Consider the following 13645-nt stretch of genomic DNA (forward strand, 5'->3'; position numbering starts at 1 on the left):
ATATAAGTGACATATTTATGAGAATAGCTAGTAGAATTTCCCCATACACTACTAGCGAAATGAGATATTTATACCTAGTGAGGGCGGCACTAGTACTATAAATTGTGGCAAAATAAATCTTATGCAAATGCATAGGATTTTGTCAATACCGTACAAAAAACTAAGTAAAACGTATGGATATTGAAAAATAAATGGATTATATTCATAAAATACGAATATTTCTTGCATTCTCTTGTTATATGAGAGAATATCATACGGAGCGGGTAGCCCCTAGTATAGTAAGCAGTCGAATGGGAGACAGCGTGTCCAAAAACACCTATAGGGAGGTGGTCGTTGGCGGACCTCTCCTCGTATTGGTCAAACTTATGATTTTGTCAATACTATATAAAACGCCAATCATATCCATATAAAAGTGAATACAGTATATGGATATGAATAAAAAACCATACATAAATAAAAAAAAATATGTATAAAAAATTATACATATATTTATATTAAGCAATCGTATGGATGTGGCTTATAGGTATAATACCTATAAGGCATAATAATGTATAATATAGCAAATATACATATAAAAGTGCATGAATTGTATAGATATGGCATATAAGTGACATATTTATGAGAATAGCTAGTAGAATTTGCCCATACACTACTAGCGAAATGAGATATTTATACCTAGTGAGGGCGGCACTAGTACTATAAATTGTGGCAAAATAAATCTTATGCAAATGCATAGGATTTTGTCAATACCATACATAAACCGTATGGATATTGAGAAGTTAATAGATTACATCTATAATATGAGAAGTATTTTAGTATTCTTATTAAATAAGAGAATACTATAAGGGTGAGTGGCAAAGAGAATTGAATATACCCGAATGGGAGACAGCGTGTCCAAAAACTACTATAGGTGGTGTGGCAAATATGAGGAAGGCAATATATCCATATAATGAAAATAAAAGTGCGTTTTCTTATTATATAAGAGAACACTATATGGGTGAGTGGCAAAGTAAATTGAATATACCCGAATGGGAGACAGCGTGTCCAAAAACTACTATAGGTGGTGTGGCAAATATGAGGAAGGCAATATATCCATATAATGAAAATAAAAGTGCGTTTTCTTATTATATAAGAGAACACTATATGGGTGAGTGGCAAAGTAAATTGAATATACCCGAATGGGAGACAGCGTGTCCAAAAACTACTATAGGTGGTGTGGCAAATATGAGGAAGGCAATATATCCATATAATGAATATAAAAGTGCGTTGTCTTATTATATAAGAGAACACTATATGGGTGAGTGGCAAAGTAAATTGAATATACCCGAATGGGAGACAGCGTGTCCAAAAACTACTATAGGATGGTCAATGGGCCGGCCGTCTGCTATTGACATATGTCAGTAGAGAAGATATTATCCGTCAAATTTGTTTCTTTATTCATTTATTTGAATACGAGACTTGGCTCCGCGGTTAATATTTTAAGCCCAAAGATAATAACGTTGAAACAAAGGCCAAGTTTCTATTGTACATAGAATAACAAATTGTTTCCGAATTTTATCGTTAATTTTAGGAGGTAGGCTAACATGATTTATATTATATGTGTATTATTAAATAATAATAGTACATAAAAGTCTACCAAAGAAATATAAAAATGTAATTATGAATACATTTTCAATATTAATATCAACTTATATTGTTGATAATAAAAAATAGCTATTAAGAGAGTTATTTAAGAAATTATATAATATATAATAAAGAGTATATATATAAATAATATATAAGTATATATTATTTAAGAAATAAATATAGTAGTAATAATTATATATATACACTCGGTTCTATTTTATATATTACCAGAGACTTATATGGATATATATAGATAAATTTTAAATTTATCGTCAAAATACAAATGATTAACTCAATATCTTATATTGGTTAAACAAAAATTGTACATGTGTGGATACAATATATTATGTATGTCGAACAAAAATGATATTTTAGAATGAAATGTGCATATATAAAGAAAATATATGAAAAATAAATATTGTGTTTATAAAGAATATGATTCTTTTTGACATCAATAAAAACTTGTTATTATTAGTGGCGAAACAAGTATAAATTGGAAAACAAACGTATACGAATGCTATATAAAAATGGCCGTATTCGATAGAAATAAAATCTATAACAACATATATATTGCTAATTTCTATTCAAAAAATATGAATGAAATATGAATAAAAACATTATTCTGGTTGATCCTGCCAGTAGTTATATGCTTGTCTCAAAGATTAAGCCATGCATGTCTAAGTACACACGAATTAAAAGTGAAACCGCAAAAGGCTCATTATATCAGTTATGGTTCCTTAGATCGTTAACAGTTACTTGGATAACTGTGGTAATTCTAGAGCTAATACATGCAATTAAAACATGAACCTTATGGAACATGTGCTTTTATTAGGCTAAAACCAAGCGATCGCAAGATCGTTATATTGGTTGAACTCTAGATAACATGCAGATCGTATGGTCTTGTACCGACGACAGATCTTTCAAATGTCTGCCCTATCAACTTTTGATGGTAGTATCTAGGACTACCATGGTTGCAACGGGTAACGGGGAATCAGGGTTCGATTCCGGAGAGGGAGCCTGAGAAACGGCTACCACATCTAAGGAAGGCAGCAGGCGCGTAAATTACCCACTCCCAGCTCGGGGAGGTAGTGACGAAAAATAACAATACAGGACTCATATCCGAGGCCCTGTAATTGGAATGAGTACACTTTAAATCCTTTAACAAGGACCAATTGGAGGGCAAGTCTGGTGCCAGCAGCCGCGGTAATTCCAGCTCCAATAGCGTATATTAAAGTTGTTGCGGTTAAAACGTTCGTAGTTGAACTTGTGCTTCATACGGGTAGTACAACTTACAATTGTGGTTAGTACTATACCTTTATGTATGTAAGCGTATTACCGGTGGAGTTCTTACATGTGCTTAGATACTTGTATTTTTTCATATGTTCCTCCTATTTAAAAACCTGCATTAGTGCTCTTAAACGAGTGTTATTGTGGGCCGGTACAATTACTTTGAACAAATTAGAGTGCTTAAAGCAGGCTTCAAATGCCTGAATATTCTGTGCATGGGATAATGAAATAAGACCTCTGTTCTGCTTTCATTGGTTTTCAGATCAAGAGGTAATGATTAATAGAAGCAGTTTGGGGGCATTAGTATTACGACGCGAGAGGTGAAATTCTTGGACCGTCGTAAGACTAACTTAAGCGAAAGCATTTGCCAAAGATGTTTTCATTAATCAAGAACGAAAGTTAGAGGTTCGAAGGCGATCAGATACCGCCCTAGTTCTAACCATAAACGATGCCAGCTAGCAATTGGGTGTAGCTACTTTTATGGCTCTCTCAGTCGCTTCCCGGGAAACCAAAGCTTTTGGGCTCCGGGGGAAGTATGGTTGCAAAGCTGAAACTTAAAGGAATTGACGGAAGGGCACCACCAGGAGTGGAGCCTGCGGCTTAATTTGACTCAACACGGGAAAACTTACCAGGTCCGAACATAAGTGTGTAAGACAGATTGATAGCTCTTTCTCGAATCTATGGGTGGTGGTGCATGGCCGTTCTTAGTTCGTGGAGTGATTTGTCTGGTTAATTCCGATAACGAACGAGACTCAAATATATTAAATAGATATCTTCAGGATTATGGTGTTGAAGCTTATATAGCCTTCATTCATGGTGGCAGTAAAATGTTTATTGTGTTTGAATGTGTTTATATAAGTGGAGCCGTACCTGTTGGTTTGTCCCATTATAAGGACACTAGCTTCTTAAATGGACAAATTGCGTCTAGCAATAATGAGATTGAGCAATAACAGGTCTGTGATGCCCTTAGATGTCCTGGGCTGCACGCGCGCTACAATGAAAGTATCAACGTGTATTTCCTAGACCGAGAGGTCCGGGTAAACCGCTGAACCACTTTCATGCTTGGGATTGTGAACTGAAACTGTTCACATGAACTTGGAATTCCCAGTAAGTGTGAGTCATTAACTCGCATTGATTACGTCCCTGCCCTTTGTACACACCGCCCGTCGCTACTACCGATTGAATTATTTAGTGAGGTCTCCGGACGTGATCACTGTGACGCCTTGCGTGTTACGGTTGTTTCGCAAAAGTTGACCGAACTTGATTATTTAGAGGAAGTAAAAGTCGTAACAAGGTTTCCGTAGGTGAACCTGCGGAAGGATCATTAATGTTTTAATATCCTTACTGTTAATAAAATATTTGTTTATATTATAATAAATACATTATAGTATTACAAATAAAATATGAATTGCCAAAATGTATATGAGATCTATTATAGATCAAATGAAATTTCGAACAAGCAAATCGAAATAATGCAAATATTAAAATTATATATTGTATTTAATACATATGAGAGAAATTAATAAGCAGCCAAAGCAAACAAATAAAAATTCGAACAAGCAAATCGAATTATTAAAATAATAATATTAAATTATTATTGTATATCCTTACCGTTAATAAAATATTTGTTTATATTATAATAAATACATTATAATAATACAAATAAAATATGAATTGCCAAAATGTATATGAGATCTAATATAGATCAAATAAAATTTCGAACAAGCAAATCGAAATAATGCAAATATTAAAATTATATATTGTATTTAATACATATGAGAGAAATAATAAGCAGCCAAAGCAAACAAATAAAAATTCGAACAAGCAAATCGAATTATTAAAATAATAATATTAAATTATTATTGTATATCCTTACCGTTAATAAAATATTTGTTTATATTATAATAAATACATTATAGTAATACAAATAAAATATGAATTGCCAAAATGTATATGATCTAATATAGATCAAATGAAATTTCGAACAAGCAAATCGAAATAATGCAAATATTAAAATTATATATTGTATTTAATACATATGAGAGAAATAATAAGCAGCCAAAACAAACAAATAAAAATTCGAACAAGCAAATCGAATTATTAAAATAATAATATTAAATTATTATTGTATATAAACACAATTAAAATACTGTGTGTATATGGATCATAATATACACGCGTTGCGATATGTATTGTTCATCTCAGTTATGCGCATACATTGGATAATGCAACAACCTAAAATGTACAATGTTGTACCTGGTTTTATACAGGTTAATGTTTTATATAAATTTCAATTTATATCGCTAAAAAAGTATTAATATATATATATATATATTTATTTACAATAAATGCAATTTAAAAAGAAATACTTTGATATATATTGGTTATATAAAACTAAGACATTTCGCAGCATTCGTTTTAGGTATAAAAATAAATTTATTGAAGGAATTGATATATGCCAGTAAAATGGTGTATTTTTAATTTCTTTCAATAAAAACATATTTGACAAAATTAAGAAACCAATTTATAAAACTCTAAGCGGTGGATCACTCGGCTCATGGGTCGATGAAGAACGCAGCAAACTGTGCGTCATCGTGTGAACTGCAGGACACATGAACATCGACATTTTGAACGCATATCGCAGTCCATGCTGTTATGTACTTTAATTAATTTTATAGTGCTGCTTGGACTACATATGGTTGAGGGTTGTAAGACTATGCTAATTAAGTTGCTTATACAAATTTTATAATGAAATTTTATAAGCATATGGTATATTATTGGATAATAATAATTTAATTATTTTATTCATAATATTAAAAAATATATGAAAAACATTATCTCACATTAGTAAATAATTTGAATGTGAAAAACGAAGAGAAATATTTTCTTTTTCAATCAAATGATACTGAGAAATGTCTAGCATAAAAATTTATCTAGAATTGTCTCTTATTAATGATTAGAAAATAGAAAACCGTTGACAATATTATTGTTCTTCGTTGATTCGTTAAATCAAACAAATGCCATTTATATACAGATATTATTAATATAACGAATTTAATAAAATGTTTTATCATTATATATAAAGAATTAATTGCATATAAAAGTTATACACAACCTCAACTCATATGGGACTACCCCCTGAATTTAAGCATATTAATTAGGGGAGGAAAAGAAACTAACAAGGATTTTCTTAGTAGCGGCGAGCGAAAAGAAATCAGTTCAGCACTAAGTCACTTTGTCTATATGGCAAATGTGAGATGCAGTGTATGGAGCGTCAATATTCTAGTATGAGAAATTAACGATTTAAGTCCTTCTTAAATGAGGCCATTTACCCATAGAGGGTGCCAGGCCCGTATAACGTTAATGATTACTAGATGATGTTTCCAAAGAGTCGTGTTGCTTGATAGTGCAGCACTAAGTGGGTGGTAAACTCCATCTAAAACTAAATATAACCATGAGACCGATAGTAAACAAGTACCGTGAGGGAAAGTTGAAAAGAACTCTGAATAGAGAGTTAAACAGTACGTGAAACTGCTTAGAGGTTAAGCCCGATGAACCTGAATATCCGTTATGGAAAATTCATCATTAGAATTGTAATATTTAAACAATATTATGATAATAGTGTGCATTTTTTCCATATAAGGACATTGTAATCTATTAGCATACCAAATTTATCATAAAATATAACTTATAGTTTATTCAAATTAATTTGCTTGCATTTTAACACAGAATAAATGTTATTAATTTGATAAAGTGCTGATAGATTTATATGAATACAGTGCGTTAATTTTTCGGAATTATATAATGGCATAATTATCATTGATTTTTGTGTTTATTATATGCACTTGTAGGATTAACAATGCGAAAGATTCAGGATACCTTCGGGACCCGTCTTGAAACACGGACCAAGGAGTCTAACATATGTGCAAGTTATTGGGATATAAACCTAATAGCGTAATTAACTTGACTAATAATGGGATTAGTTTTTTAACTATTTATAGCTAATTAACACAATCCCGGGGCGTTCTATATAGTTATGTATAATGATATTTATATTATTTATGCCTCTAACTGGAACGTACCTTGAGCATATATGCTGTGACCCGAAAGATGGTGAACTATACTTGATCAGGTTGAAGTCAGGGGAAACCCTGATGGAAGACCGAAACAGTTCTGACGTGCAAATCGATTGTCAGAATTGAGTATAGGGGCGAAAGACCAATCGAACCATCTAGTAGCTGGTTCCTTCCGAAGTTTCCCTCAGAATAGCTGGTGCATTTTAATATTATATAAAATAATCTTATCTGGTAAAGCGAATGATTAGAGGCCTTAGGGTCGAAACGATCTTAACCTATTCTCAAACTTTAAATGGGTAAGAACCTTAACTTTCTTGATATGAAGTTCAAGGTTATGATATAATGTGCCCAGTGGGCCACTTTTGGTAAGCAGAACTGGCGCTGTGGGATGAACCAAACGTAATGTTACGGTGCCCAAATTAACAACTCATGCAGATACCATGAAAGGCGTTGGTTGCTTAAAACAGCAGGACGGTGATCATGGAAGTCGAAATCCGCTAAGGAGTGTGTAACAACTCACCTGCCGAAGCAACTAGCCCTTAAAATGGATGGCGCTTAAGTTGTATACCTATACATTACCGCTAAAGTAGATGATTTATATTACTTGTAATATAAATTTTGAAACTTTAGTGAGTAGGAAGGTACAATGGTATGCGTAGAAGTGTTTGGCGTAAGCCTGCATGGAGCTGCCATTGGTACAGATCTTGGTGGTAGTAGCAAATAATCGAATGAGACCTTGGAGGACTGAAGTGGAGAAGGGTTTCGTGTGAACAGTGGTTGATCACGAGTTAGTCGGTCCTAAGTTCAAGGCGAAAGCCGAAAATTTTCAAGTAAAATACAAATGCCAAACAAATATATATATTATATAAAATCTAGCTAAATTAATATACTTGAATAATTTTGAACGAAAGGGAATACGGTTCCAATTCCGTAACCTGTTGAGTATCCGTTTGTTATTAAATATGGGCCTCGTGCTCATCCTGGCAACAGGAACGACCATAAAGAAGCCGTCGAGAGATATCGGAAGAGTTTTCTTTTCTGTTTTATAGCCGTACTACCATGGAAGTCTTTCGCAGAGAGATATGGTAGATGGGCTAGAAGAGCATGACATATACTGTTGTGTCGATATTTTCTCCTCGGACCTTGAAAATTTATGGTGGGGACACGCAAACTTCTCAACAGGCCGTACCAATATCCGCAGCTGGTCTCCAAGGTGAAGAGTCTCTAGTCGATAGAATAATGTAGGTAAGGGAAGTCGGCAAATTAGATCCGTAACTTCGGGATAAGGATTGGCTCTGAAGATTGAGATAGTCGGGCTTGATTGGGAAACAATAACATGGTTTATGTGCTCGTTCTGGGTAAATAGAGTTTCTAGCATTTATGTTAGTTACTTGTTCCCCGGATAGTTTAGTTACGTAGCCAATTGTGGAACTTTCTTGCTAAAATTTTTAAGAATACTAATTGGGTTAAACCAATTAGTTCTTATTAATTATAACGATTATCAATTAACAATCAATTCAGAACTGGCACGGACTTGGGGAATCCGACTGTCTAATTAAAACAAAGCATTGTGATGGCCCTAGCGGGTGTTGACACAATGTGATTTCTGCCCAGTGCTCTGAATGTCAAAGTGAAGAAATTCAAGTAAGCGCGGGTCAACGGCGGGAGTAACTATGACTCTCTTAAGGTAGCCAAATGCCTCGTCATCTAATTAGTGACGCGCATGAATGGATTAACGAGATTCCTACTGTCCCTATCTACTATCTAGCGAAACCACAGCCAAGGGAACGGGCTTGGAATAATTAGCGGGGAAAGAAGACCCTTTTGAGCTTGACTCTAATCTGGCAGTGTAAGGAGACATAAGAGGTGTAGAATAAGTGGGAGATATTAGACCTCGGTTTGGTATCGCCAATGAAATACCACTACTCTTATTGTTTCCTTACTTACTTGATTAAATGGAACGTGTATCATTTCCTAGCCATTATACGGATATATTTATTATATCTTATGGTATTGGGTTTTGATGCAAGCTTCTTGATCAAAGTATCACGAGTTTGTTATATAATCGCAAACAAATTCTTTAATAAAACGGTGCATTTATGTATTTTTGATTTGAAAATTTGGTATAACTCCAATTACTCAGGTATGATCCAATTCAAGGACATTGCCAGGTAGGGAGTTTGACTGGGGCGGTACATCTCTCAAATAATAACGGAGGTGTCCCAAGGCCAGCTCAGTGCGGACAGAAACCACACATAGAGCAAAAGGGCAAATGCTGACTTGATCTCGGTGTTCAGTACACACAGGGACAGCAAAAGCTCGGCCTATCGATCCTTTTGGTTTAAAGAGTTTTTAACAAGAGGTGTCAGAAAAGTTACCATAGGGATAACTGGCTTGTGGCGGCCAAGCGTTCATAGCGACGTCGCTTTTTGATCCTTCGATGTCGGCTCTTCCTATCATTGTGAAGCAAAATTCACCAAGCGTTGGATTGTTCACCCATGCAAGGGAACGTGAGCTGGGTTTAGACCGTCGTGAGACAGGTTAGTTTTACCCTACTAATGACAAAACGTTGTTGCGACAGCATTCCTGCGTAGTACGAGAGGAACCGCAGGTACGGACCAATGGCACAATACTTGTTCGAGCGAACAGTGGTATGACGCTACGTCCGTTGGATTATGCCTGAACGCCTCTAAGGTCGTATCCGTGCTGGACTGCAATGATAAATAAGGGGCAATTTGCATTGTATGGCTTCTAAACCATTTAAAGTTTATAATTTACTTTTTAAACGACAATGGATGTGATGCCAATGTAATTTGTAACATAGTAAATTGGGAGGATCTTTGATCACCTGATGCCGCGCTAGTTACATATAAAAGCATTATTTAATACAATGACAAAGCCTAGAATCAATTGTAAACGACTTTTGTAACAGGCAAGGTGTTGTAAGTGGTTGAGCAGCTGCCATACTGCGATCCACTGAAGCTTATCCTTTGCTTGATGATTCGATAATAAAATTGCATAATTTATTTGTTGTGTTGAACTTCTTATATAAAGTTCAACCAACAATCTATTTGTATGCATTGATTGTTTGCTTGGCTTTGTGGCGAATTTTTAATCCTTTATATATTACATTCCTAAGGTCTAGATTTTCAAGTAAGAGACCAATTTGATTAACATATCAATATAAGTACAACTCGACCATCTAATAATAACAATATGAATCGTCATCTTATTAGTGACGCGAAGATTGGCAAACATATAATATAAAAATATTCCTAAGGTCTAGATTTTCAAGTAAGAGACCAATTTGATTAACATATCAATATAAGTACAACTCGACCATCTAATAATAACAATATGAATCGTCATCTTATTAGTGACGCGAAGATTGGCAAACATATAATATAAAAATATTCCTAAGGTCTAGATTTTCAAGTAAGAGACCAATTTGATTAACATATCAATATAAGTACAACTCGACCATCTAATAATAATATGAATCGTCATCTTATTAGTGACGCGAAGATTGGCAAACATATAATATAAAAATATTCCTAAGGTCTAGATTTTCAAGTAAGAGACCAATTTGATTAACATATCAATATAAGTACAACTCGACCATCTAATAATAACAATATGAATCGTCATCTTATTAGTGACGCGAAGATTGGCAAACATATAATATAAAAATATTCCTAAGGTCTAGATTTTCAAGTAAGAGACCAATTTGATTAACATATCAATATAAGTACAACTCGACCATCTAATAATAACAATATGAATCGTCATCTTATTAGTGACGCGAAGATTGGCAAACATATAATATAAAAATATTCCTAAGGTCTAGATTTTCAAGTAAGAGACCAATTTGATTAACATATCAATATAAGTACAACTCGACCATCTAATAATAACAATATGAATCGTCATCTTATTAGTGACGCGAAGATTGGCAAACATATAATATAAAAATATTCCTAAGGTCTAGATTTTCAAGTAAGAGACCAATTTGATTAACATATCAATATAAGTACAACTCGACCATCTAATAATAACAATATGAATCGTCATCTTATTAGTGACGCGAAGATTGGCAAACATATAATATAAAAATATTCCTAAGGTCTAGATTTTCAAGTAAGAGACCAATTTGATTAACATATCAATATAAGTACAACTCGACCATCTAATAATAACAATATGAATCGTCATCTTATTACTGACGCGAAGATTGGCAAACATATAATATACAAATATTCCTAAGGTCTAGATTTTCAAGTAAGAGACCAATTTGATTAACATATCAATATAAGTACAACTCGACCATCTAATAATAACAATATGAATCGTCATCTTATTAGTGACGCGAAGATTGGCAAACATATAATATAAAAATATTCCTAAGGTCTAGATTTTCAAGTAAGAGACCAATTTGATTAACATATCAATATAAGTACAACTCGACCATCTAATAATAACAATATGAATCGTCATCTTTTTAGTGACGCGAAGATTGGCAAACATATAATATAAAAATATTCCTAAGGTCTAGAATCTTAAGCAATAGACCAATTCAACTAAGAGTTGACATATAAAAATATGTTCCTTTTAATGTTAGCAAAATTTTATCGTCACATACTGTTAGTGACGCGAACGTTTTTTTCTCCATGTTTATATGAATGTTTATTCAAAGGTAGAAAGGCAGGATCGTTATTTTATAAGTGAAGCGATAAAAAAATATTATGCAATAGGACATCTATTTATAAATATTTTTAAGTCTTAGAAATTCAAGTAAAGAGATTCAAGAAATTCATTCAACTTAGAGCGCACATATAATTAAAACTATTCCTGAGGTTTAGAAACCAAATTAAATAAAGAGGACATATAAACGTATGTGGTATTTTGATGGTAGTAAAAATGTATCGCGATATTATTAGTGACGCGACCAATTTTTATACTCTTTGCTCCATGTGCAAATATATCTAGTGTTTAGATAGTCAATTAAAAATGACAATTTTAACTAAAAGACTTAAAAAAGTGTTTGTCAAACTTATAATTTTGTCAATACTATATAAAACGCCAATCATATCCTTATAAAAGTAAATACGGTATATGGTTATAAATACAAAACCATATATAAATAAAAAAATGAAATCGTATGTATATGGCTTATAGGTATAATACCTATAAGGCATAATAATGTATAATATTAGCAAATATACATATAAAAGTGCATAAATTGTATAGATATGGCATAAAGAAGGCATTTATGAGAATAGCTAGTAGAATTTGCCCATACACTACTAGCGAAATGAGATATTTATACCTAGTGAGGGCGGCACTAGTACTATAAATTGTGGCAAAATAAATCTTATGCAAATGCATAGGATTTTGTCAATACCGTACAAAAAACTAAGTAAAACGTATGGATATTGAAAAATAAATGGATTATATTCATAAAATACGAATATTTCTTGCATTCTCTTGTTATACGAGAGAATATCATACGGAGCGGGCAGCCCCTAGTATAGTAAGCAGTCGAATGGGAGACAGCGTGTCCAAAAACACCTATAGGGAGGTGGTCGTTGGCGGACCTCTCCTCGTATTGGTCAAACTTATGATTTTGTCAATACTATATAAAACGCCAATCATATCCATATAAAAGTGAATACAGTATATGGATATGAATAAAAAACCATACATAAATAAAAAAAAATATGTATAAAAAATTATACATATATTTATATTAAGCAATCGTATGGATGTGGCTTATAGGTATAATACCTATAAGGCATAATAATGTATAATATAGCAAATATACATATAAAAGTGCATGAATTGTATAGATATGGCATATAAGTGACATATTTATGAGAATAGCTAGTAGAATTTGCCCATACACTACTAGCGAAATGAGATATTTATACCTAGTGAGGGCGGCACTAGTACTATAAATTGTGGCAAAATAAATCTTATGCAAATGCATAGGATTTTGTCAATACCGTACAAAAAACTAAGTAAAACGTATGGATATTGAAAAATAAATGGATTATATTCATAAAATACGAATATTTCTTGCATTCTCTTGTTATATGAGAGAATATCATACGGAGCGGGTAGCCCCTAGTATAGTAAGCAGTCGAATGGGAGACAGCGTGTCCAAAAACACCTATAGGGAGGTGGTCGTTGGCGGACCTCTCCTCGTATTGGTCAAACTTATGATTTTGTCAATACTATATAAAACGCCAATCATATCCATATAAAAGTGAATACAGTATATGGATATGAATAAAAAACCATACATAAATAAAAAAAAATATGTATAAAAAATTATACATATATTTATATTAAGCAATCGTATGGATGTGGCTTATAGGTATAATACCTATAAGGCATAATAATGTATAATATAGCAAATATACATATAAAAGTGCATGAATTGTATAGATATGGCATATAAGTGACATATTTATGAGAATAGCTAGTAGAATTTCCCCATACACTACTAGCGAAATGAGATATTTATACCTAGTGAGGGCGGCACTAGTACTATAAATTGTGGCAAAATAAATCTTATGCAAATGCATAGGATTTTGTCAATACCGTACAAAAAACTAAGTAAAACGTATGGATATTGAAAAATAAATGGATTATAT

General features: G+C 32.9%; 3 non-coding genes across 3 annotated transcripts; all 3 read left to right on the forward strand.

The window, feature by feature from the left end:
* The first annotated feature begins 2245 nt into the window (after positions 1-2245).
* On the forward strand, positions 2246-4240 carry LOC127010516 (small subunit ribosomal RNA). Its single transcript, XR_007763272.1, has one exon. It is a non-coding gene; the product is annotated as a small subunit ribosomal RNA (ribosomal RNA).
* A 1203-nt stretch (positions 4241-5443) lies between these two features.
* On the forward strand, positions 5444-5622 carry LOC127010563 (5.8S ribosomal RNA). Its single transcript, XR_007763311.1, has one exon. It is a non-coding gene; the product is annotated as a 5.8S ribosomal RNA (ribosomal RNA).
* A 402-nt stretch (positions 5623-6024) lies between these two features.
* LOC127010551 (large subunit ribosomal RNA) lies at positions 6025-9995 on the forward strand. Its single transcript, XR_007763307.1, has one exon. It is a non-coding gene; the product is annotated as a large subunit ribosomal RNA (ribosomal RNA).
* The last annotated feature ends 3650 nt before the right edge of the window (positions 9996-13645 follow it).

Source organism: Drosophila biarmipes, chromosome X (genome assembly GCF_025231255.1).
Source record: "Drosophila biarmipes strain raj3 chromosome X, RU_DBia_V1.1, whole genome shotgun sequence".
NCBI classification, from domain to species: Eukaryota; Metazoa; Arthropoda; class Insecta; order Diptera; family Drosophilidae; genus Drosophila; species Drosophila biarmipes.